The 22,703-nt window shown below is 38.3% G+C and overlaps 1 pseudogene; it reads left to right on the top strand.

Annotated features, from left to right (window-relative positions):
* The first annotated feature begins 5,891 nt into the window (after window positions 1-5,891).
* Window positions 5,892-15,739, top strand: LOC130866741 (zinc finger protein 431-like; annotated as a pseudogene).
* The last annotated feature ends 6,964 nt before the right edge of the window (window positions 15,740-22,703 follow it).

Here is a 22,703-nt window from a genome sequence, read left to right as displayed (position 1 = left end):
TTAGGGAAACTCACAAGGCTTAGCCCCCTAGGATGTCACGAGATCTCCTAGGAATGTCCCTGAGGGAATAAATAAAACCCTTTATTGATCAGGTAACTCCTCACAACAATGTTTTGCATTTCAAATATATGTCACCTGGTGCCCTATTCCCCATCTGGAAGAACTGTGCTTTTCGAAAGAAGAAAACTGGAACTTTGAGACACATCAGGCCTTAAGGTTGTTTAGGAACCTGTAATGCCTCCTTGAAAAGCTTGCTAGAGGTTTTTTTCTTACATGAGGATGTGCCTGGTGACTGGTTTTAAATCAGTGGTGGCTTCTCTGTAGTAGTTTGGAGCTAAATATCTGGACAATCCAGTTGAACAAAGTGTGCCCTAGCATCCTAAACTCTAACAGCCCTGATTAAAACACTTTTATCTTCTGGGTGTTTTAGAGGCAGCACTCCCTAGAGTTCATTCTACTTTGTGAGACTGAACTATTTCCAAGACATTGGAAAATCCTTTATAGCAGCAATTCAACTCTTCTACGTTGCAGCTTAGAAGTGCAGCGCTACCCAAAAGGTGAGCTGCCTTGACCGTCCACATAGTTAAAGACAAATGGAGATTGTATGTAAAGTTAACTGCAACGTGCTCAATTATGAGAAGATACTGGAGAAACTAGGCCTCTCGAGTATGGCACATTGAAGTTGAGAAGAAAGATTTTTGTACACACATCACCCTGCTCCCAATTCTCTAAGCAGAATAAGCCCACAGCACTAGGTCTACGAATTAACAGGACCACATGGGACTTCACGAGGCAGGGAATATGGCGGCAGGTTCCCACACAGATCCCGCGAAGATGCACCATGCTGTCTGCTGCACCTCACCCTCTGCTCCTCCCCATCTGGAGAAAGCATTCCCTCGCTCACCATGTTGTGGTTCCCCAGATCGCCAAAGCTCTCAGTTCATCATCTCCCTGCAGCAGCAACTTCACCACAGGACAGGAAACAATGGCACAAGCTCCTCCACAAAGGGGAGTCTGCAGGCGGTGCCCGGAAGAGCCCTGCACTGTTTCTGACTGGCAGGTCACTTGGAAAGCCTGATTGGCTGGTGCTGTCTGAGTAGCAAGAACACTGTCCACAGGGCTACAGTGTGCTTAAAGACACAGCACACTGGTTCCTGGCCATTCCAGCTACCTGAGTCAAAGATCTTTTCTAGATTGGCCAAGCTTTGCATTTCAATAGCACTTGCCCCTTGCTCCAAAAGGAGACAAGGTCCTAATCTTGCACTCCACAGGAACTTTCCCCCTTTCCTCCAGGACACAATGTGGCTAACTAGCTTGTACTGTGCACTGTGCTGTGCTACGTGGATGCAGTGATTTCTTGTCCTACAGGGGGACGGGTGCACAGAATATTAACAGCTAAAGATAACTTTAAGGTCACAAAAGATGATTGTTCTCTGGCTTCCTGCTGAGGTCACATGAACCGAAGGTACTTTTTACATGGTTTTCACAGGGATTTCACACAACAGAAAAGAGAAAAGGAGAAACCAGATCTTGAACAATATGATTAGTTTTCCCCAACTAATGGCTGGATGATGGCTCCATTGCTTTATGGGTTTTATTCCTGAAATTGAAAGCAAATTCCATGCAAATGAATAATAATAACAAAGTGTAGTGTTATTAAAATTTGAATACATAGATAATAATGGAGCTAAGACGAATGTCTTCATGAGCACTATTGTTAGCCAGCACATCTTTCCATGGTCAAGTAAATAAAATATACTACTGCAGTATGCAAGATTCTCTACATGAGCAGAACAGGTAGAATGAATCTCACCATGATTGTAAGAAATGGGCTTATTAGAATGTCTCACAAGCTGTGGTCCAGGTAACTTAAAAGTGGCTGCCTACCAATGATAATTGTGAAAATCCAGGACATCACTTCTCAATGTTTTGTCTAAGATCAAGTGAAGAATTCAATAGTTTTTCAGTCCACGAGACTGGCTATTGTGTGTGTTTTGTTTTCTGCTATGAATTTGAGCAGTGTGCTTTCAAGGTCTGGGAAGAAGAGTTTTGGGATGTTGATGGAGATGAAATTAAATATATTAATTGCTTTTGGTAGGGTTGCCATTTTTATTATGTTGATTCTACCTATCCAAAGGCATCTTTCCATTTTCTTGTAATTTCTTCAATTTCTTTCTTTAAGTCTTAAATTTTGATATTAGAGGTCTTTCACTTCTTTGTTTTCTGTTAGCTGAAGATATTTTAAATTATTTGTGGCTACTTGGGAGGCAGAGGCAGGAGGATCTCTGTGAGTTTGAGACCAGCCTGGTCTATAAGAGCTAGTTCCAGGACAGGCTCCAAAACCACAGAGAAACCCTGTCTCGAAAAGCCAAAAAAAAATTATTTGTGGCTATTGTAAATGGTGATGCTCCTCTGATTTCTTTCTTAGCTTCTTTTTTATTTGTATATAAGAGGGCTACTGATTTTTTTGAGCTGATCTTGGATCCTGACAAATTACTGAAGGTATTTATGGGCTGTAGAAGTTCCCTGATAGAGTTTGTGGGGTCACTTATGTATACTATCATATCATCTGTGAATAGCAAAAGCTTAACTTCTTCCTTTCCAGTTTGGATCCCCATGTTCTTCTTTTATTTCCTATTTTCTCTAGCTAGAATTTCAAGAACTATGTTTACTAGGTATGGTGAGAAAGGAGAGCATTGAATTGTTCCTAATTTTAGTGGGATCATTTTGAGTTTTTCTCCATTTAATTTGCTCTATGCTTTCTGTATATTTCTTTTATTATATGAAGATATCTTCCTTGTATCCCTGATCTCTCCAAGACCTTTATCATGGAGGGGTGTTGGATTTTGTCAAATGATTTTTCAGCATCTACTGAGATGATTATATTTTTTCTTTCAATTTATTTATATGGTGGATTACATTGACAGACCATATGCTTCATATGTTAAACCATTCTGCATCCATGGGATGAAGTTAGGTTCATCATGGTGAATAATTTTTTTGGTGTGTTCTTTGATTCAGTTTGTCAGTATTTTATTGAGTATTTTTGCATTAATGATCATGAGAGTGATTGGCATGTGATTCTCCTTTTTGATTCTTTGTGTGGAATTAGAATCAGGGTAACTGTAACATCATAAAGTGAAAATGTTTGTGTGGAAATGCTCCTTCTGTTTTTATTTTGTGTAACCATTTGAGGAGTATTGTTGTTACCTCTTCTTTGAAGTTTTGGTATAATTCTTCACTTAAACCATCCAGTCCTTGGCTTTTTTTTTTTTTAGGTGAAGGGAGGCTTTTGATGTCTGTTTCTATTTACTTGAAGGTTATATGTATTTGAATTGTTCACCAGGTCTAGATTTAATTTTGGTATGTTGTACCTATTTAGAAAATTGTCCATTTACCTTACATTTTCCAATTTTGTGGAATACAGGATTTGAGGTATGATGAAATGATTCTCTGGATTTTCTCAGTGTCTGTTGCTATGCCCTCCTTTTCATTTATGATTTTGTTAATTTGGATGTTCTCTCTCTGCCTTTTGGTTAAGTTGGATAATGTCCCTAAATGTCTCTGCTTTGTGATTATGGTTAGAAGTGGATTTGTAGCCAGGCGGTGGTGGCGCACGCCTTTAATCCCAGCACTTGGGAGGCAGAGGCAGGTGGATCTCTGTGAGTTCGAGACCAGCCTGGTCTACAAGAGCTAGTTCAAGGACAGGCTCCAAAACCACAGAGAAACCCTGTCTCGAAAAAAAAAAAAAAACCAAAAAAAAAAAAAAGAAGTGGATTTGTTAACTGAGCATGCTTCAGGAAAGGGAGAACATTGCATGACCATGTTCAGACTACCTACATAAAATCCCCATGCTTCATTTGTTGGGGAAAACACTGTTTTGAAAACAACTCCCATGCTCTTTGTGCCTCCTGCAGGCAAGAATTTTTTTTCTCGTTTCTTCTGTCTTGGCTGTTGAAATGGCTATTTTTGGTAGTCAAAACTGACTACCCCTGAGATCATCTTATACACAAAGAATTGATTATACCGGAGAGATTTTACTTTAAGGTTTTGAAATGGGAAAATCCTCCATTAATCTGTATAATTTGAGATGATCGGACCCACCTTAACCTTCTTGGTGTCTGTGTACACTTAACCAGGGAGCCATCTCTCCAGCCCGTTTCTGTGCACAGTTTTAACACCATCAGTCATGAGCAGAGCTAGTGGGATTTTCTGGTTTGAGATCAGTCTGGCCTACAGAATGAGTTCTAAAAATACACAGAAAAATCCTGTCTTAAAATCACCAAAAAAAAAAAAAACTGAATCAAAGAAATACTATGACCCAACTTTAATCAGCATTTCCCATTCTGGTAGCAGAGTCGCATATAAAGTATTTTTTCTTTTCTTTTTTTCCTATTTTTTTTGTTTGTTTTTTGAGACAGGATTTCTCTGTAGCTTTTGGTTTCTGTCCTGGAACTAGCTCTTGGAGACCAGGCTGGCCTCAAACTCACATATATCTGCTTGCCTCTGCCTTTCGATTGCTGGGATTAAAGGCATGTGCCACCACCGCCCGGCTATAAAGTATTTTGAAAAAAAAAGTCCTTTTTTTAAATTTTTTCAAAACAGGGTTTCTCCATAGCTTTTGGTTCCTGTTCTGGAACTAGCTCTTGTAGTCCAGGCTGGCCTCACCTGCCTCTGCCTCCCAAGTGCTGGGATTAAAGGCGTGCACCACCACCGCCTGGCGAAAAGTCCTTTTTTTTGCCTCTGTGCTCTAGCTCTGCTTACCAAGCTCATTCCTTTAGTAGAATTAGTGCCTACTTCATTGTAATTTTGGTGAATACTTAAAACCAAATGAGTCACAGAGCCTTGTGGGCAGAACAACTACTGGATTCTTCACCTGATCTTAGACCAAAGGCTGAGAAGCAAGCTATTGGATTCTTCAATTGCCATTGGTAAGCAGCTGTTCTTAAGTTACCTGGAGCACAGCTTGTCAGACATTCTAATAAGCTCACTTTTTACATAATCGTGAGATTTATTCTACCTGTCCTGTTGATGTAGAGAACCTTAAATACTGCAGTTGTATATTTTATTCACCTGCTGATGGAGGGAGATGTGCTGGCTAACAATAGTGCTCAGGAAGACATTCTCTCTAGCTCCATTATTATCTACGTATTCAAATTTCCATGAACACTACTCTTTTTATTATTATTCATTTGCCTGGAGTTTGCTTCAAATTTAAGGAATAAAACCCATAAAGCAATGAAGCCATCATCTAGCTTTCTGATGGGGGAAAGAGCAATCATCTTGATTGAGATCTGGTTCCTGCTTTTCTATTTTCTGTTGTATAAAATCCCTCTGAAAACCATGTAAAAAGTACCTGCAGTTCATCTGACCTCAGAGTGAAGCCACAGAACAAATATTTCATTTTGTAATTTTAAAACTTTCTTTAGTTCTTAGTATTCCGGGAATCCTTACCTTTGTGGGACAGGAAATTGCTCCACTCACCTAGCACAGTGCACCATACAAGTCCCGTAGTGTGCTGGAAGAAAAAGGGAAAGTTCCTAGGAATGCAAGAAGATGACACTGATCGCTTTTGTAGCCAGGGGCAAGTGCTATTAAAATGCATGTGGTCTCAGATCTGGAGAAGTTTTGTGTTGGGGTGAATGGATTGGACAGGAACCAGTATTCTTTTTTTAAATGTTTATTTATTTATTATGTACACAATATTCTGTCTGTGTGTATGTCTGCAGGCCAGAAGAGGACACTTCTTTACAGATGGTTGTGAGCCACCATGTGGTTGCTGGGAAATGAACTCAGAACCTTTGGAAGAGCAGGCAATGCTCTTAAACACTGAGCCATCTCTCCAGCCCCCAGGAACCAGTATTCTGTCTCTTTAAGCACACTATACCCCTATGGGAGGTGCTGTAGCCTCTCAGGACTCACTAGCCAATCATGCACTTCAGATGACCTGCCAGTCAGAAGCAGTGCAGGTCTCTTCCGGCTTTGAAGAGGAGCTGGCACCAGTGGATTCCTGTTCTCGGGTGCAGTTGCTGTTGCAGGAGACGATGAGCTGAGAACTTTGGCAAAACGGAGAAGCACAACATGGTGAGTGAGGGAACGCTGTCTCCTGATGGGGAGGAGCAGAGGGCGAGGTGCTGAAGACACTATGGTGTCACCTCCATGGGTCTGGGTGGGAACCTGCCGCCATGTTCCCTGTATTGAAGTCCCTCATGGACCCTGCTAATTCATGGGCCTAGGGGCAGGCCTCTGAATAACCGTGCTTTGTGGCTTCATCTCCTTAGAGTATTGGGAGGAGGAAGCTCCCAAACTCCCTTTTAGTCAACTTCAACAGGGTGCCTGCATTCATGGATACAACTTGCCAAACTCAGAGAAGCCTCGTTTCTCCAGTATCTTCTCGATATCGAGCACTTTGCATTTAAGCTTTAAATAAAATCTGAATTGAGATTTAAATTTGTGGAGGTTATCAAAGGCATCTCACGTGTTGTGTAGCTTTCCACTACTGTAATATAATGTAGAAGAGTAGAATTGGTGATACAATAGATTGACCGATGCTTAAAAAATAATTAAGTCTCACAAAGTAGAACATAGCAGAGGGAGAACTGCGTCTAAAACACCCATTCTTTAAGTATATGCTAATGAGGGCTGGAAGAAATTAGAATGCCCGGGTATACATTGTTCACCAGGATTGTCCAGATATTTGACTCCAAACCATTTCAAAGAAGCCGTCACCGATTTAAAGGTGGTGGTTGTGCACACCTTTATTTCCAGTACTCTGGAGGCAGAGGCAGATGGATTTCTTTGGGTTTAAGACCAGCCTGATCTACAAGACAGGCTCCTAAGCTACTGAGAAACCCCTGTCTCAAAAAATCCCCGAGTGCAGGGATTAAAGTAGTGTACCACCACTGCCCGGCTAAGATGCTATTTTTCTTCAGAAGCTTACTAGGCATGGGGCGCATCTTCTGCAATACCTCCCCACCCTATCTTTTTTTATCTTTTACTTGTCCAGTCCAGTCTTTCTCCTCCCTTGTGATCTTCACCTTAAAACCCTGTCAGTGAAGAATGACCTGCTGTAACAGGTCATTGGCATACTTAAGAGAATATTCTGAGAATATTTTTGCCTAAATAATTAGACTGGCAAGTTGCCTGTTTCTATTTCAATTGTTCAGAGTATAATCTGGACCATTATCCTAAGGGATAATTATGGATAACAGCATATATTGAATGCAAAATCTGCCTATCCTAGCTCCCCTTGAACATTGGACAGAGATCAATGCATAACATCATTAAAGAGACTTCTCTTTATTAATCTCCTAAGTGTGTGATGTGATTTCTCAGTGGAAAGGCATATTAATTTTAGAAGAGCTGCATTTCCATCTGGATAGAAATATTGTTTCTGAGACAACTTCTGTTATGTTGACTCAGGTGGCCTTGGTCCCCATCTGTTGCTTTCCTGGGCAACCTTGAGTGTCCTCCATATTACACCCGCAAAGTTATTAAGTGACTGTACCAATTCACAGTTTTAAAATTATATATTTGCCGGACAGTGGTGGTGCACGCCTTTAATCCAAGCACTCAGGAGGCAGAGGCATGCAGATCTCTGTGAGTTTGAAGCCAGCCTGGTCTACAAGAGCTAGTTCCAGGACAGGCATCAAAGCTACAGAGATACCCTGTCTCAAACAAAATCAATAAAATAAAATAATGCATTTGAGACATGTAGCTGACTGCCCAATGCAGTTGAAGGAAAAGGATTTGCATGTGGAGCTTTTCTTCTGTCCTCAGACCACAATAGGAAGAATAGATTATTGTGTGCACTGCAGGGGCACAGTGTAGACAATCAGCTATTGGAGCCATCACTATAGAAAAGGGCCTGATTAAGGTAGCAGGAGAGGTTTGTAATTGCCCAGCATGTGTAAATTAATGTCATGTGAATGAACACAGAGTAGATTGTGTGGGTGTCCAGATTAGGAAGGTTATCTTGAGTCAAGGAACATTGAATTTGCAATTAGGCAACTATCCTCTACAGATATGATCGATCTTTTTTTATAGATATTTACTGAGCTCTACAATTTTCTTTGCTTCACTCCCTGCCTCTCAACTCCCCCCTTCAAGCCTCTCCCAAGGTCCCCATGCACCCAATTTACTCAGGAGATCTTGTCCTTTTCTACTTTATACTTCCAATGTAGATTAGATGTATGTAAGTCTCTCTTAGCATCCTCATTTTTGTCTAAGATCTGGGATTGTGGTTTGTAGGCTGGCTTTCTTTGCTTTATGCTTAAAAACCACCTATGAGTGAGTACATGTAATAATTATGTTTCTGTGTCTGGATTACTGCACTCAAAATAATGTTTTCTAGCTCTACCCATTTTATTGCAAAATTCAAGATGTCATTATTTTTTCTGCTGTTTAGTACTCCATTGTGTAAATTACCACATTTTCCTTATCCATTCTTCTATGGAGGGGCATTTAGGTTGTTTCCACATTCTGGTTATGACACACAAAGCTGCTATGAACATAGTTGAGCACATGTTCTTGTGGCACGATTAAGCATCTTTTGATTATATACCCGAAAGTGGTATTACTGGGTCTTGAGAAACGTTTTTTCCTAATTTTCTGAGAAATTGCCACACTGACATCCAAAGGGGCTGTACCAGCTTGCATTCCCACCAGCAATGCAGAAGTGTTTCCATTTCCCCACAACCTCTTCAGCATAAGTTGTCATTGGTGTTTTTATTCCTGGCCATTCTTTCAGGTGTTAGATGGAATCTCAGAGTTGTTTTGATTTGCATTTCTCTGATGAATGATATTGAACATTTCCTTAAGTGTCTTTCAGCTATTTTAGATTACTCTGTTGAGAGTTCTCTGTTTAGGTCTTTACTCCATTTTTTTTATTGGATTATGTGATCTTCTGGTGTCCAATATCTTGAGTTCTTTGTATATTTTGGAGATCAGACCTCTGTCTGATGTGGGGTTAGTGATGATCTTTTCCCATTCTATAGGCTGTTGTTTTGCCTTGTTGATCATGTCCTTTGCTTTACAGAAGCTTTTTAGTTTCAGGACGTCCCATTTAATTGTTTCTCTCAGTGTCTGTGCTACTGTGGTTATATTTAGGAAGTGGTTCCCTGTGCAATGCCTTCAAGTGTACTTCCCACTTTTTCTTCTATAATTTTCAGTGTGGCTAGCTTAGCTTTATGTTGAGGTCTTTGATCCATTTGGACTTGAGATTTGTGCCTGGTGATAGATATGGGTCTATTTTCATTTTTCTATATGTTGATATCTAGGTATGCCAGCATTACTTGTTAAATATGATTTCTTTTTCCATTTAATATTTTTTGCTGCCTTGTCAAATATCAGGAGTTTGAAAATATGTGGATTGATATCCACATCTTCTATTCAGGTCCTTTGGTCCTCCTGTCTGTTCTTATGTCAATACCAGGCTGTTTTCAGTGCTCTACCTCTGTAGAAAGATTGAAGTCAGGGATTGTGATGCTTCCAGAAGTTCTTTTATTGTATAAGATTCTTTTGGCTTTCCTGGGTTTTTTTGTTTTTTCATATGAATTTGAGTACTGTTCTTTTGAAATCTTTGAAGAATTTTGCTGGGATTTTGCTGGGCATTATATTCAATCTGTAGATTGCTTTTGGTAAGAAATATGATTGATCTTGCTTGACAGAGTATGTCGGTTTGGAGATTTGAAAAACAGGACATTGCCTAACTCTATGTGTCAGGTTACAGAGCTCAGCAGTCAACATATGTAAGGGCACCATCAATCTATCTCTTGTTAATGACATCCCCTCTTCTAGGGAAGGGCCTACTCTTTTTTGTAAAGTCAATACAGAATATTTTATTTAATCATAAAAGTGCATTTTTTGGTGTATTGTGACAGGATTTCTCTGTAGCTTTGGAGCCTGTTCTGGAACTAGGTCTTGTAGACCAGGCTGGCCTCAAACTCACAAAGATCCACCTTCTTCTGCCTCCTGAGTGCTGGGATTAAAGGCGTGTACCAGCACTGCCCAGCTAAAAGTGCAATATTATCATCACCTTAAAAATCACTTTTTGGTATCAGTTTCAAATACTTTCTTTGAGTGTATTGCTGCTGTTATTTCTATTTGTTTCTGTTCTCCAATGTTTCTAAGTCATTGAGAGTTTCATTTTATTTCTTTCAAGTTATGTTGATTTCTATGTAGAGCAATGTCTCCTATACTTTAGGCTTGCCTCATGCTATGTAATTGAGAATTATTTTTTTTTAATTTTTATGGATTATTTAACTTTATTTTATGTGCATTGGTGTGAAGGTGTCAGATCCCCTGGAACTGGATTTTCAGACAGTTGTGAGCTGCCATGTGGGTGCTGGGAATTGAACCCGGGTCCTTGAGAAGAGCAGTCACTGCTCTTAACCACTGAGCCATCTCTCCAGCCCCTTGAGAATTATTTTGAACCTCTAATCCTGCCTCTGCTGCCCAGTTCTGGTAAGACAGTCCTGCAACTCCCTCCAGGTTTGTCCTTCACTAGTCAAAGAGAAAAATAGAGCAGTTAATGAGTGTCTGCTAATCATTCTGGCTTTTATTGGGGACTTAGAAATGAGGAGGGATTGGTATAAGAATTGAACTCAATGACTAACTTTGAAGCTGGTGGAGACACAGTGCAGGAAGTGAGAGGTTGGCCTGAGGGTGAGAGCTTTCCTCCTTCAACTGAGATTACTTATGTGGAATCAGGTAGTCACTTGTGATGCTGTATGATTGTCCTGATTGACCATTGTTTGCAGTCCACAGACAATGGCAATCTAGGTCTGGGACTGACCTTATCTTGAAACCTTATTGCAATATATACAATATTTCATCAAAAATAAATGATCTGGGTAAAATGTTGTGGCCCTGCTTAACAGGACTGTTACTTTTCTGGAGTAAGATCTTCATCTTTAGGGAAATACATGACAAATATTTATTGTGCTCTAATACAAATCCCTAGTCTCTGGAGCACATGGCCTTTAGCCTATTTCAACTTTTCAAAATAATTTTTGAGATTAAAACTAATTCATATTTGCATTGTATTTGCACCCTCCAAGCCCTAATATCATCCTGATTGTTATCTAATTCATGGTTTCTTTTTGTTTAACAACAGTTACAAAGTAACCACAGTTACACAGGAACAGCGATTCCTTTATGAATGTGACCTGTGTTTGCTTTCAGGATTTCCCTTTTCGAGGCAATGGGATGGCTGCACTGGAAAGTGAGTGTGCAATGCAATGTGCACACAAAGGACCCTGTGCTTTGGATGAGAAACAGGATGTGGTGTAGGAGAGTCGAATTGTGTGTACCAGATACAAGCTTTCTAAACTAGGACACTGTTTTCTGGGCTGGGAGGGCAGAAATGGAGGACTGTGCTGTCTGAGTCATTTGATCTCTGATCCTCCTATAGAGGAGCTGCTAATATTGTGAAGCCCAGCTGGATGGCCCTAGCCATTGAGGAATTCTGGGAAGGGTTAGCAATGGGGAGGATTAGTGCCAGGCAGTTTGTGGGTTCCCATGATTCTATTCTGCCTCTGCAGTAGGAGTAGTAAGGAAGATCACAAGCAATACCATGGTTATGTTGGGTGTTCAGGTCTATTGAACTGTCATTTCTGCTGTGACTTGGACTGTTCATGAGCCAGACTGTAGTTATATTGGTCCATGTGGTTCATGTTGGCAGTGTCCCTTGTCCTGTGAGTCTCCATATGTATGAATTTATTGGGGCAGGGGAGTCTCTGTGAGTTCAAGACCAGCCTGGTCTACAAGAGCTAGTTCCAGGACAGGCTCCAAAAACCACAGAGAAACCCTGTCTCAAAAAAAAAGAAAAGAAAAGAAAAATGGAAAGTTGTAATTCCCATAAGTACTGGCAAATGTGTCCACCTCCATTGAAGATCAGCAAGAGTGCTGTATTACTCTGCCCTCTCTCCAGCTCTGTGTTGATTATTTATGACCAACATTTATATTTCTAGTACTTTCATCTGTCCACTTGTAACTCTTCTATACAGGCAGTTCTTTTTTTATAAAATGTTATTGGTATTGCAGTTTATGTTAGGGTACTTCAGGGTCTGGAAGATGATTACAGAACTGGAGTGAAAACAATTCTTTGTAAGGACTTCAATAAAAGCCTTTTATTTTTTCTATGGTATTGTTTGTTTCATTGAGGTTTGCAATGGAGACAGGATCTTACTATGTACTTCTACCACTTCTGGACCTGATTGCATAGATTTGACTGTCATTCATCTCAGAGACAAATATACCCACCTCTGTTTTCTGAGTGCTGTGGTTATAGGCAAGATACATCAATATACCATGGTTGTCCATATATTTTTTCTTTCTGTAGTCATTAATTTTCTATATAAGTTTCTCATGCATACAATGTACTGTTGATTTTTTCTCTTTTTCTCTCCCTGTGAATAGATATTGCTCTTATAAGGTGGTATCCTATACAAAGGGTATAATAAATAACAGAATTGATTCTCCTTTTCAATTTCCTTCTAATTATGGAATAATAATGGGGAACACCAGAATCATAAAACTATACTTTCAAAGAAGTATGCATTTCACTGTCATGCTTACATTGTACACATGTGTGGTATATTTTTGAAGGCAGTGACCTATGATGATGTGCATATCAACTTTACTCAGGAAGAGTGGGATTTGCTGAGTCCTTCCCAGAAGAATCTCTACAAAGATGTGATGCTGGAGACCTATAGGAACCTCACTACTGTAGGTAAAAATGAATTTCCTTCATGTTTCAAAATATGGAGACAACTTTTCCTTGGTTTATGATTTTGTTCTGTAATTTGTTTTAGAGAAAGAAGAATGAGGTGAACAACACAGTCATATTTCTTGGGTGCACTTAAGATAATAAGCTAAATGTTTCACAATTTTAAATAATATACCATATATTCTGGTACTGTATTTTAGGATACATTTGGGAAGACCTTAACACCGAAGAGCATTGTCAGTGTTCTAGAAGACATGCAAGGTAATTTTCTTGTGCAAGTTCGTAACAATTTCCCTTGACAGTTTGTAATGTGTTCTGGAACTTTTAAACAAAAGCAACAGTGTAAATAAGCACAGCTTTAAATTCATTGATGATTATTAAATTCTCACAAATCCATATACCTCAATTTCATGTATGTTAATTGCATCTACAAAGTCTTTATTTAAGAAAAAGTCTAGGTAGCAATGCCTAAACAGATATCACCATTTGATTCATAGCACCATGAGAGCTATGTTGTAGAACAGCTGGTTCATTTGTTTCAGGACAGAAAATGTATACATATTTCAGTGATGATGAGTATAGCCACAAAACTTTCTACTAATTCAATAGCCCATGGTAAGCCTTTTATTACTCATATACTTTTGGTGACTGTGCTAAGTTTAATGAGAGTAGGTGAGTCAAGGGTCAAGGGGCAGTTGTTGTGGAGAAACCTTAATATCTATACCACAAGTCTGTGAAAGTAAAACCTTGGGGATTCATTGTGGAAATCTTTTATTTACTATTCTTCCTTTCATATATATATATATGTATATATATATACATACATATATATATATATGAATCATATCTCACTCTTGACACAAGTGTATGAGGATATGGTTATGGAAAGATTTAGCATACCTCTCCTTAAGAACAATTAAGAAGAAAAACTGTAGTTCTCATGTAGAGTGTACATATTCAGTTTTATCCAAAAATACAAAGTTAATTTATTTTCTACCATCATGACTAATACATAAATACAAACTTACATTCCAAAAAACATGAGTTCTAGGTCTATGGAAATACTTCCAGATGTCTTAGTTCACTTACCAGATGTATAATGATTCATAGTATAGTAGAATTATGAAGCAGTAAAGTTGGTAAAGCACTCAGTGTATGCAGTTCTCTTCAAAAATGTAAAAATATCTTAGAAGAAATATAGGTATAGTTGTAGACCAAAAGATAAAACATGGCACAATGGAATTTATCATCACAAATATTTTTCTTGATGCAAAATGACTCCTAATGAGAGAACAAAATATGATTTTAAACAAAGTTATAAAACCTTGATATTTGATTCCTTTTTACAATTGGAAAAAATATGAAATTAATTCATATAGATATGAGGTTCCACAGTGTATTGAATGTGGTAAAGCTTTTACATGTGTAAATTATCCTTGCAGGATTGAAAGAAATCAAACTGCAGAGAAGTTTTCAGTATATTCTCACTGTGCTAAAGGCTTGTCTTATAACATTCATCTTCTAAGGAATGAAGAAACACATAGCAGAGAAAAATGCTGTGAAATTAAGCAATGTGATGAAGTCTTTTCTTATCATGATCATCTTGAAATGCATAAAATAACACACACTGGAGAGAAACCCTATGAATGTAATCAGTGTGGTAAGGCCTTTGCTCAACACAGTGCTCTTCAAAGTCATAAAAGATCACAAACTGGAGAGAAACCCTATGAATGTAGTCAGTGTGGTAAGGCCTTTGCTCAACACTGTCATCTTAAAAGGCATGAAAGAACACATACTGGGGAAAAACCCTATGAATGTAATCAGTGTGGTAAGGCCTTTGCTGAAAACAGTACTCTTCAGTTGCATAAAAGAACACATACTGGAGAGAAACCCTATCAGTGTAATCAGTGTGGTAAGGCCTTTGCTCAACACAGTGCTCTTCAGTTGCATAAAAGAACACATACTGGAGAGAAACCCTATGAATGTAATCAGTGTGGTAAGGCATTTGCTGAAAACAGAACTCTTCAAAGGCATAAAAGAACACATACTGGAGAGAAACCCTATGCATGTAGTCAGTGTAGTAAGGCCTTTGCTCAACACGGTGCTCTTCAATTGCATAAAAGAACACATACTGGAGAGAAACCCTATGAATGTAATCAGTGTGGTAAAGCCTTTGCTTATAACAGTGTTCTTCAATTGCATAAAAGAACACATACTGGAGAGAAACCCTATGAATGTAATCAGTGTGGTAAAGCCTTTGTAACTCAGGCTAATCTTCAAAGTCATAAAAGAACACACACTGGAGAGAAACCCTTTGAATGTAATCAGTGTGGTAAGGCATTTGCTGAAAACAGAACTCTTCAAAGGCATAAAAGAACACATACTGGAGAGAAACCCTATGCATGTTGTCAGTGTAGTAAGGCCTTTGCTCAACACGGTGCTCTTCAATTGCATAAAAGAACACATACTGGAGAGAAACCCTATGAATGTAATCAGTGTGGTAAAGCCTTTGCTTATAACAGTGTTCTTCAATTGCATAAAAGAACACATACTGGAGAGAAACCCTATGAATGTAATCAGTGTGGTAAGGCCTTTTCTCGTCATGATTATTTTCAATTGCATAAAAAAACACATACTGGAGAGAAACCCTATGAATGTATTCAGTGTGGTAAGGCCTTTGTACGTCATCAGGAACTTCAATTGCATAAAAGAACACATACTGGAGAGAAACCCTATGAATGTAATCAGTGTGTTAAGGCCTTTGCTCGTCTCGGTCAACTTCAAAGGCATAAAAGATCACATACTGGAAAGAAACCCTAGGAATGTAGTCAGTGTGGTAAGGCCTTTGTAACTCAGACTAGTCTACAAAATCATAAAAGAACACATACTGGAGAGAAACCCTATAAATGTAACCAGTGTGGTAAGGCCTTTGCACGTCATAGTCACCTTCAATACCATAAAAGAACACATACTGGAGAGAAACTCTATGAATGTAATCAATGTGGTTAGGCCTTTGCATATCAAAATAGTCTTCTCTGGCATAAAAGACAACATACAGGAGAGAAGGAAACTCTATGAATGTTATCAGTGTGGTAAGACCTTTGCACAACACGATTTTCTCCAAATATATAGAAGAACACATTCTTGAAAGAAACCATATGAATGAAATCAGTGTGATAAGGCCTTTGCAGACCCATGTACTCTTAAAAGGCTTAAAAGGAAACATACTTTAGAGATATCTGTGAGTGGAATCTGTGTTAAATCCTTTTTTACAATCATCTCCAAATACATAATATGAGCCCTCTTGTAGAGAAACTCTGAAGTTAATTTGTATATTCTTCAAAAACATGAGAAAAATCATACTGTAGTGTGACGAAACAAGGTCATTGTTTAGATAAAGAAACTGCCTTGGCCCTGATAGGACAGAAAATTAGGTAGGCGGAGTAGACAGGAGAGAACGCTGGGAAGAAGAGAAGTAAGCTCAGATGCCATGCCCCTGCTCTGCAGAGCAGACACGATGATGCAAGCCGCCAGGTCAGACTCGCTGAATCTTTCCCCGTAAGACTGGTGCTACACAGATTACTAAATATGGGTTAATGCAAGAATTGAGAGTTAGCCAGAAGAGGCTAGATATAATGGGCCAGGCAGTGTTTATATGAATACGGTTTGTGTGTTGTTATTTCGGGGCATAAGCTAGCCAGATGGCCAGGAGCCAGGCGGCAGGAATGCAGCCCGCAGCTCCCTCAACAGTAGTGAAACTCTATAAATTAATTCAGTGTCACAATATTTTGTGCTTCATATAGGAGTAAGGCTTTGTGTGTAATCATCTGAGATAGCTTGTGCATATTATGATAATCTTTTGGACCTGAGGAAAAAACTGAGAGCTTATTTTAAATTGTTCTTTAATATGTTAAGCCACTTAGAGTCAGTTAACCAAAATCAGTTATTGTGTAGAAAAAAGTTTGGTAGTGTCAACAATCTTTTTAAGCTTCAGGATACCTCTTTTTATTTTAGTTTGAACCAGCAAAGTAATGGATAAAACCTTATTGGTCACAGAAACAGTATTCCAACTTTGGTTCTCAAACCAGAGCCAAGGGAACAAACTTTGTCTCTGAATCTAGAACTAGACAAAGAAACAACATCTCCCTGAAAACAGCCAAAACATTAAAAACGGCCAGTGAAAGAAACACAATTTGGCTCTCAAACCAGAACCATAAACTACTAACAGTTTCAACAATGTGTTTCAGCTCCAAGGATAACATGAAGTGAAATAGGAGAGGCATGAAGAGTCAAATCTCTCATACATGTACTTTTATACTTTTATACTTTGTATAAAAGTGTCCTTAGAAGTTGGGGTATAATTATGGTTATCAGGAGATTGGGAGTGGTCATCAGGAAGGTAGATAGAAGGTGGTTATAAGGAATATTTTTTGAAAAAGAAAGATGGCTAGAATTAATATGATGGAAACATCACCCCTAGCAAAGGGTGATCATATAAAATCATATAAAATATTATGCAATAACTAACTAAAGAAGTGAAAGGACTGTAGGAAAAGAACATTAAATCTTTGACGAAGACACCAGAGCATGGGAAGATGTCCCTTGCCCTTGTTACGTAGAAATCAACATAGTAAAAATGAAAACCTTTCCAAAAACCATCTACAGGCCCCATATCATTCCCATGTAAATATCAGAAAAATTCTTCACAGACCTCAAAATTAAAACACTCAACTCATTTAGAAAAGCCAAAAAATGCAGGATAGCCAAAACAATCATACGTAAAAAGTAATTTCTGAAGGTATCACATTCCCTGACTTCAGTCTACTGTAGAGCTCCAGTACTGACGAGAGCCTGGTGTTGGCACAAAAACAGATAGGAGGACCAATGGAACTGATTCTAAGACCCAGATATCAATCCACTCACCTAGTACACCTGATTTTTGACAAAGCACCAACTATATAAAATGGAGAAAGAAAGCATATTTAACAAATGGTGCTGGCATAACTGAATATCAACGTGGGGAAGGATGAAAGTAGATCCACATCTATCATGATGAACAAAACTCAAGCCCAAATGGATCAAAGACCATAACATAAAGACAAACACACCGAGCCACATAAAAGAGAATATCGGAAGTACATGTGAACACATTGGTAAAGAAGACCACTTTCAAATTATAACCGCAGAAGCACAGACACTGAGAAAAATGATAAATGAGATCTCCTGAAGCAAAAGTTTCTGCAAACCAAAGGACATGATCAACAATACCAAACAGGCAGCCTAGAGGATGGAAAAAGAGATTCACCTACCCCACATTGGACAGAGGACTGATCTTCAAAACATACAATGAAGTAAAAAAATTGGTCATCAAAAGAACAAATAATAAAAAATGGAGTACAGACCTAAATAAAAAACTTTCAACATATGAACCTAAAATGGCTGATAGACACTTAAGGAAATTTCCAAACTCCTTAGTCATTAGAGAAATGAAAATCAAAACAACTCTGAGATTCCCTCTTACATCTGTAACAATAGGCAAGATCAAAACACTGATTGATGACAACTTAAGCTGGAGGGGATATGGCTGCTCCATTGTTGGTGGGGTTACAAACTGAGTCAGCTACATTGGATATCAGTATGGTTATTCCTCAGAAAATTATAAAGCCAACTGCCTGGTTGTGAGGCATGCCTTTAATCCCTGCACTTGGGAGGCAGAGACAGATCTCTGTGACTTCAAGGCCAGCCTGGTCTACAACAGCTAGTTCCAAGACAGGCTCCAAAGCTAAAGAGAAACCGTGTCTTGGAAAACCAAAAATTAAAAAAAAAAAAAGAATGAAAGAAAATTAGGAAACAACTTATCTTGAAACCCAGCAATACCACTTTGCATATGTACCAAATGGATGCTCAATCATACCACAAGGACAAGTGCTCAACTGTGTTCACAGCAACATTATTTGTTCAGAGCCAGGACCTGAAAACATCCCCTCCAGTGAAGAATGGACAAAGAAATGGTGGTATATTTACACAATGGAGTACTACACAGTGGATAAAAACAATTACATCATGAATTTCCTGTGCAAATTTATGGATCTAGAAAACATCATAAAAGAGTGAGTTAACTCAGACCCAGAAAGAAAAATATAACATGTACTCACTCCTAAGTGACTTTTAGATGTAAAAGAGGACAGCCAGCCTACAATTCACAATGCCAGAGAACATAGACAACAAAGAGGAAACAAAGAGAGACATACATAAATCTATTCTGTATAGGACATAGGGAAAGACAAGGTCTTAGTAAATTTGGAGCATGTGGATCATGGGAGAAGGGGAGGGGAGAGAAAGAGGGAATAGTGGATAAATATATAGTTGAATAAAAAACAGTTAAAATCTTGGTACACAGTAGTTATTGGGTGTATTAAACAAAGCGATATTAAGAAATGAATAGCTGAAATTTGGAACTTTGCTTAATTTTGTACCTGAATAAAATAATTCCTCTTGCTAAGCCAAACTGATTTATGATATTTAATTAAAAAACAATCCACCCATATTTTCCAAAAGAAAATTAAAGATTTGTACCATATCTCCCCATGTTCCTAAATCTATAATCATACATACACACAAACACATGAGAGAGAAGCATTTGATTTTACTTAATATAGCTGCATTCATTCTAAATTCAGCATTAAACACCGAGTTAATGTTTTTATGTTGTATTTTGAAAGCTGTACAAGTCAGAGTGACAAACCCTGAACTATGTGAGTACTAATTGAATCTTTAACTTTTGAAAATACCAAGTTAGAGTATAAAGAATATCTTGGGCTTTTATAGATCCGATGAGCACCTACAAATGAATGGATCATGTATACAATAAATCTAGCAGCCAGAATCAAGAGCTGGAATCAAGAAAGTGACCACACACGTTACAGATTTATTTTGTAATGTAAAAGACATGCACAAGTGAATAATGTGACGGCGTAAATGAATGCAGACAGATTATAAAAGTATATACAGCTCAAACCACAGAGAAACCCTGTCTCGAAAAACCAAAAAAAAAATATCAAAAGTATATACAGCTTTAATAAGGAAATAGACTTACAGGACCACAGGTTCCTGCAGAGAACAGGAAAAGCAGAGAAAAAAGGGCTGCTGGGATCACACCCGGCAGATTTATCAGTAAACATTAGCCCAAGGCAAACATGCCCCCAATGGGTGGGGCTATATCCCTACATCTCCCCCTTTTGTCTAAATAAAATAGAACTAAACCAAATACAACTATATACAATAATAACAAATAATAAATATAACAAACAATATTGAGAACAAAAGGGCCGGGCGGTGGTGGTGCACGCCTTTAATCCCAGCACTCGGGAGGCAGAGGCAGGCGGACCTCTGTGAGTTCGAGACCAGCCTGGTCTACAAGAGCTAGTTCCAGGACAGGCTCCAAAACCACAGAGAAACCCTGTCTCGAAAAACCAAAAAAAAAAAAAAAATGAGAACAAAAGTTTTGCTAAACATTCTATCTCAAGGAGTCTAAATAACATAGAGAGTAACTACAATTATATAATCTTTAACTCCGTCAAAGATCTGAGAAGGGAATAAATATTACTTAACAAATGAGAGATATCCAAAATGTGCAACAATTGACAGAGACAACTGACTACCTGGGCAATCACCCAAAGTCTCGTTTACAATGTTGAGTCAACCAACTTTGGCTAAGGCCTAACATAACTGACATACCATTCTTAGAACTATCCTACCCTGTCTTGGCAGGATAAGACAATCTTGTTTTATCCACTTAGGGGTGTTCTGTATCTTTGTCAGAAGTTGAGGTATGGGCTTTTCTTAACCCAAAGGCCAGTTCTGCCAAGAAGACAAGCTCCCAGTGGAGTGTCTTTGGTGCTCAATGATCTCTCGGGAGTAGAGTGGCATTGCCAGGAGTAATTGTGTCTCATTGGCACATAAATTTTAGGTTAGGTTAAAGGCCATTTTCTACAGCTCTTCAAAGAGGCTGAAGATCATACCATCTATACTAAATATAATCTCTATGTAACTAAAAGACCTGATTAACTTAAAAATAAATATGACAAACATATAATTCTCAATACCTATCTAACTTGAAGACTAAAAGAATAAACAACTGTGCAATATATGAAGACAATGATCTTCAACTGTAAACAATGTCATAGTATCAGAGGTAGAAATGTATAATGTAGTATGGTAGATGTATCAATACAATATAGAGAAAGTTATAAGCATACTCATACAAAAATAGAGGTAGTTACACTCACATTCAATATTCAATATATCAATATACAAGAAACAGTACCAATACAATTTTCTATAAACAGAAATTCACAAATACCAATCATCCCATAAAACCAGTTAATCCCCCTTCTTCTTCCTCTTCTTTTTTTTTCTTTTTTTTTCCTAAGTCCATAAAAATATCACCCCATCCCCTCAACCCTAAACCAACCACTAAAAGATGTCCCTAACCCTGAGGGCAAACTCTGTTGGGAGAGGGGATGCCGTCCTCTAAGATTGCTTCTAGCTGACATGGAAGCGACGTTCTTCTTAGGGGGTCCTGTGAAAGCAAATGATTATGTCTACATTATTCTCAGTGCTCTGCCTGCAGGCCAGAAGAGGGCACCAGATCTCAATACAGATGGTTGTTAGCCACCATGTGATTGCGGGGAATTGAACTCAGGACCTTTGGAAGAGCAGGAGGTGCTCTTAACCACTGAGCCATCTCTCCAGTTCGTGAATTGGTATCTTAAAGGCTTTTGCCTGAAGGAGCTCTCACAGCACCTACCCCTTTTGCTTAAATAAGAAATTCCAAACTCAATACAAAACTATGTATACAAGAAACAGATATCAAGTATAAAGTTAGAATGACAACCAACATAAACCATATTAAACAAGGAATACATTCTATCCTAAGGAGTCTAAGACTTGTAGTAGGAATGGCTTGATTAGACCATAAGAGGATGGTCACTATGATTATCTGATCTTCAACCACATCAAAGGCCTGAGAAGAACAATAACTTGAGTAGACAGGTAGTGAAGTCTAGTACCTTCCAAAAAGTGTAGTAGATGACAGAGACAACTGACTGCCTGAGCAATCAACCAAGTCTCATTACAATGTTGAAGATTAAGATTTCATATCAGAATATAAGACAATATTTAATCAACTGTGCAGTAGGGCAGGACAATGACCTCGAAATGTAAACATTGTATAAGTATCTTGATCAGAGGTTGAGTTATATAATGCAATATGATAAATATACCATAAAATTGTGTCAATAAAAATGTTTTAAACAGAGGTATAATCATGCATATATACAATCTGACAAAATAACTTTGCATAGGTGTTACAAATATTCTAAACAAAAATAGACACATATTCTATATAATATGTTTAATTTGAATTTGTATCAATATACAAAATCTATACCAATGTAAATTATTCATAAATAATAGCTCACAATTATTCTTTTACTCACTATTATTATTAGTGTGAATAAGTAATCTACCTATTATCCCATTCAATTTTTCCTCTTTTTTGAGATCTCTGGGTATACATAATTTTACCCAACCCCCAACCCTATATGAGTAATAATCAACTCTTAAATGTTGTCCCTGACCATGAAGACAAACTTTGTTGGGAGAGAGAATGGCATCTTCTAGAATTGCTTCCAGATGTCATGGGGGTGATGTTCTTTCTACAGAATTATATAAAAGTAAAATGATGGTTAAATTTCAAGATTGCTGTTTTGGATAATTGCAAATGGTTTCTGAGTATTCGATAGGGTTGTTCTGAAGTTCTTTTTTTTTTTTTTTCGAGACAGGGTTTCTCTGTGGTTTCGGAGTCTGTCCTGGAACTAGCTCTTGTAGACCAGGCTGGTCTCCAACTCACAGAGATCCACCTGCCTCTGCCTCCCAAATCCTGGGATTAAAGGTGTGCGCCACCCCCGCC

This window comes from Chionomys nivalis, chromosome 26, assembly GCF_950005125.1.
Source record: "Chionomys nivalis chromosome 26, mChiNiv1.1, whole genome shotgun sequence".
Classification (NCBI taxonomy): domain Eukaryota; kingdom Metazoa; phylum Chordata; class Mammalia; order Rodentia; family Cricetidae; genus Chionomys; species Chionomys nivalis.
The sequence above is the reverse complement of the archived record's forward strand: the minus strand, read 5'-3'. Positions and strand labels throughout refer to the sequence as shown.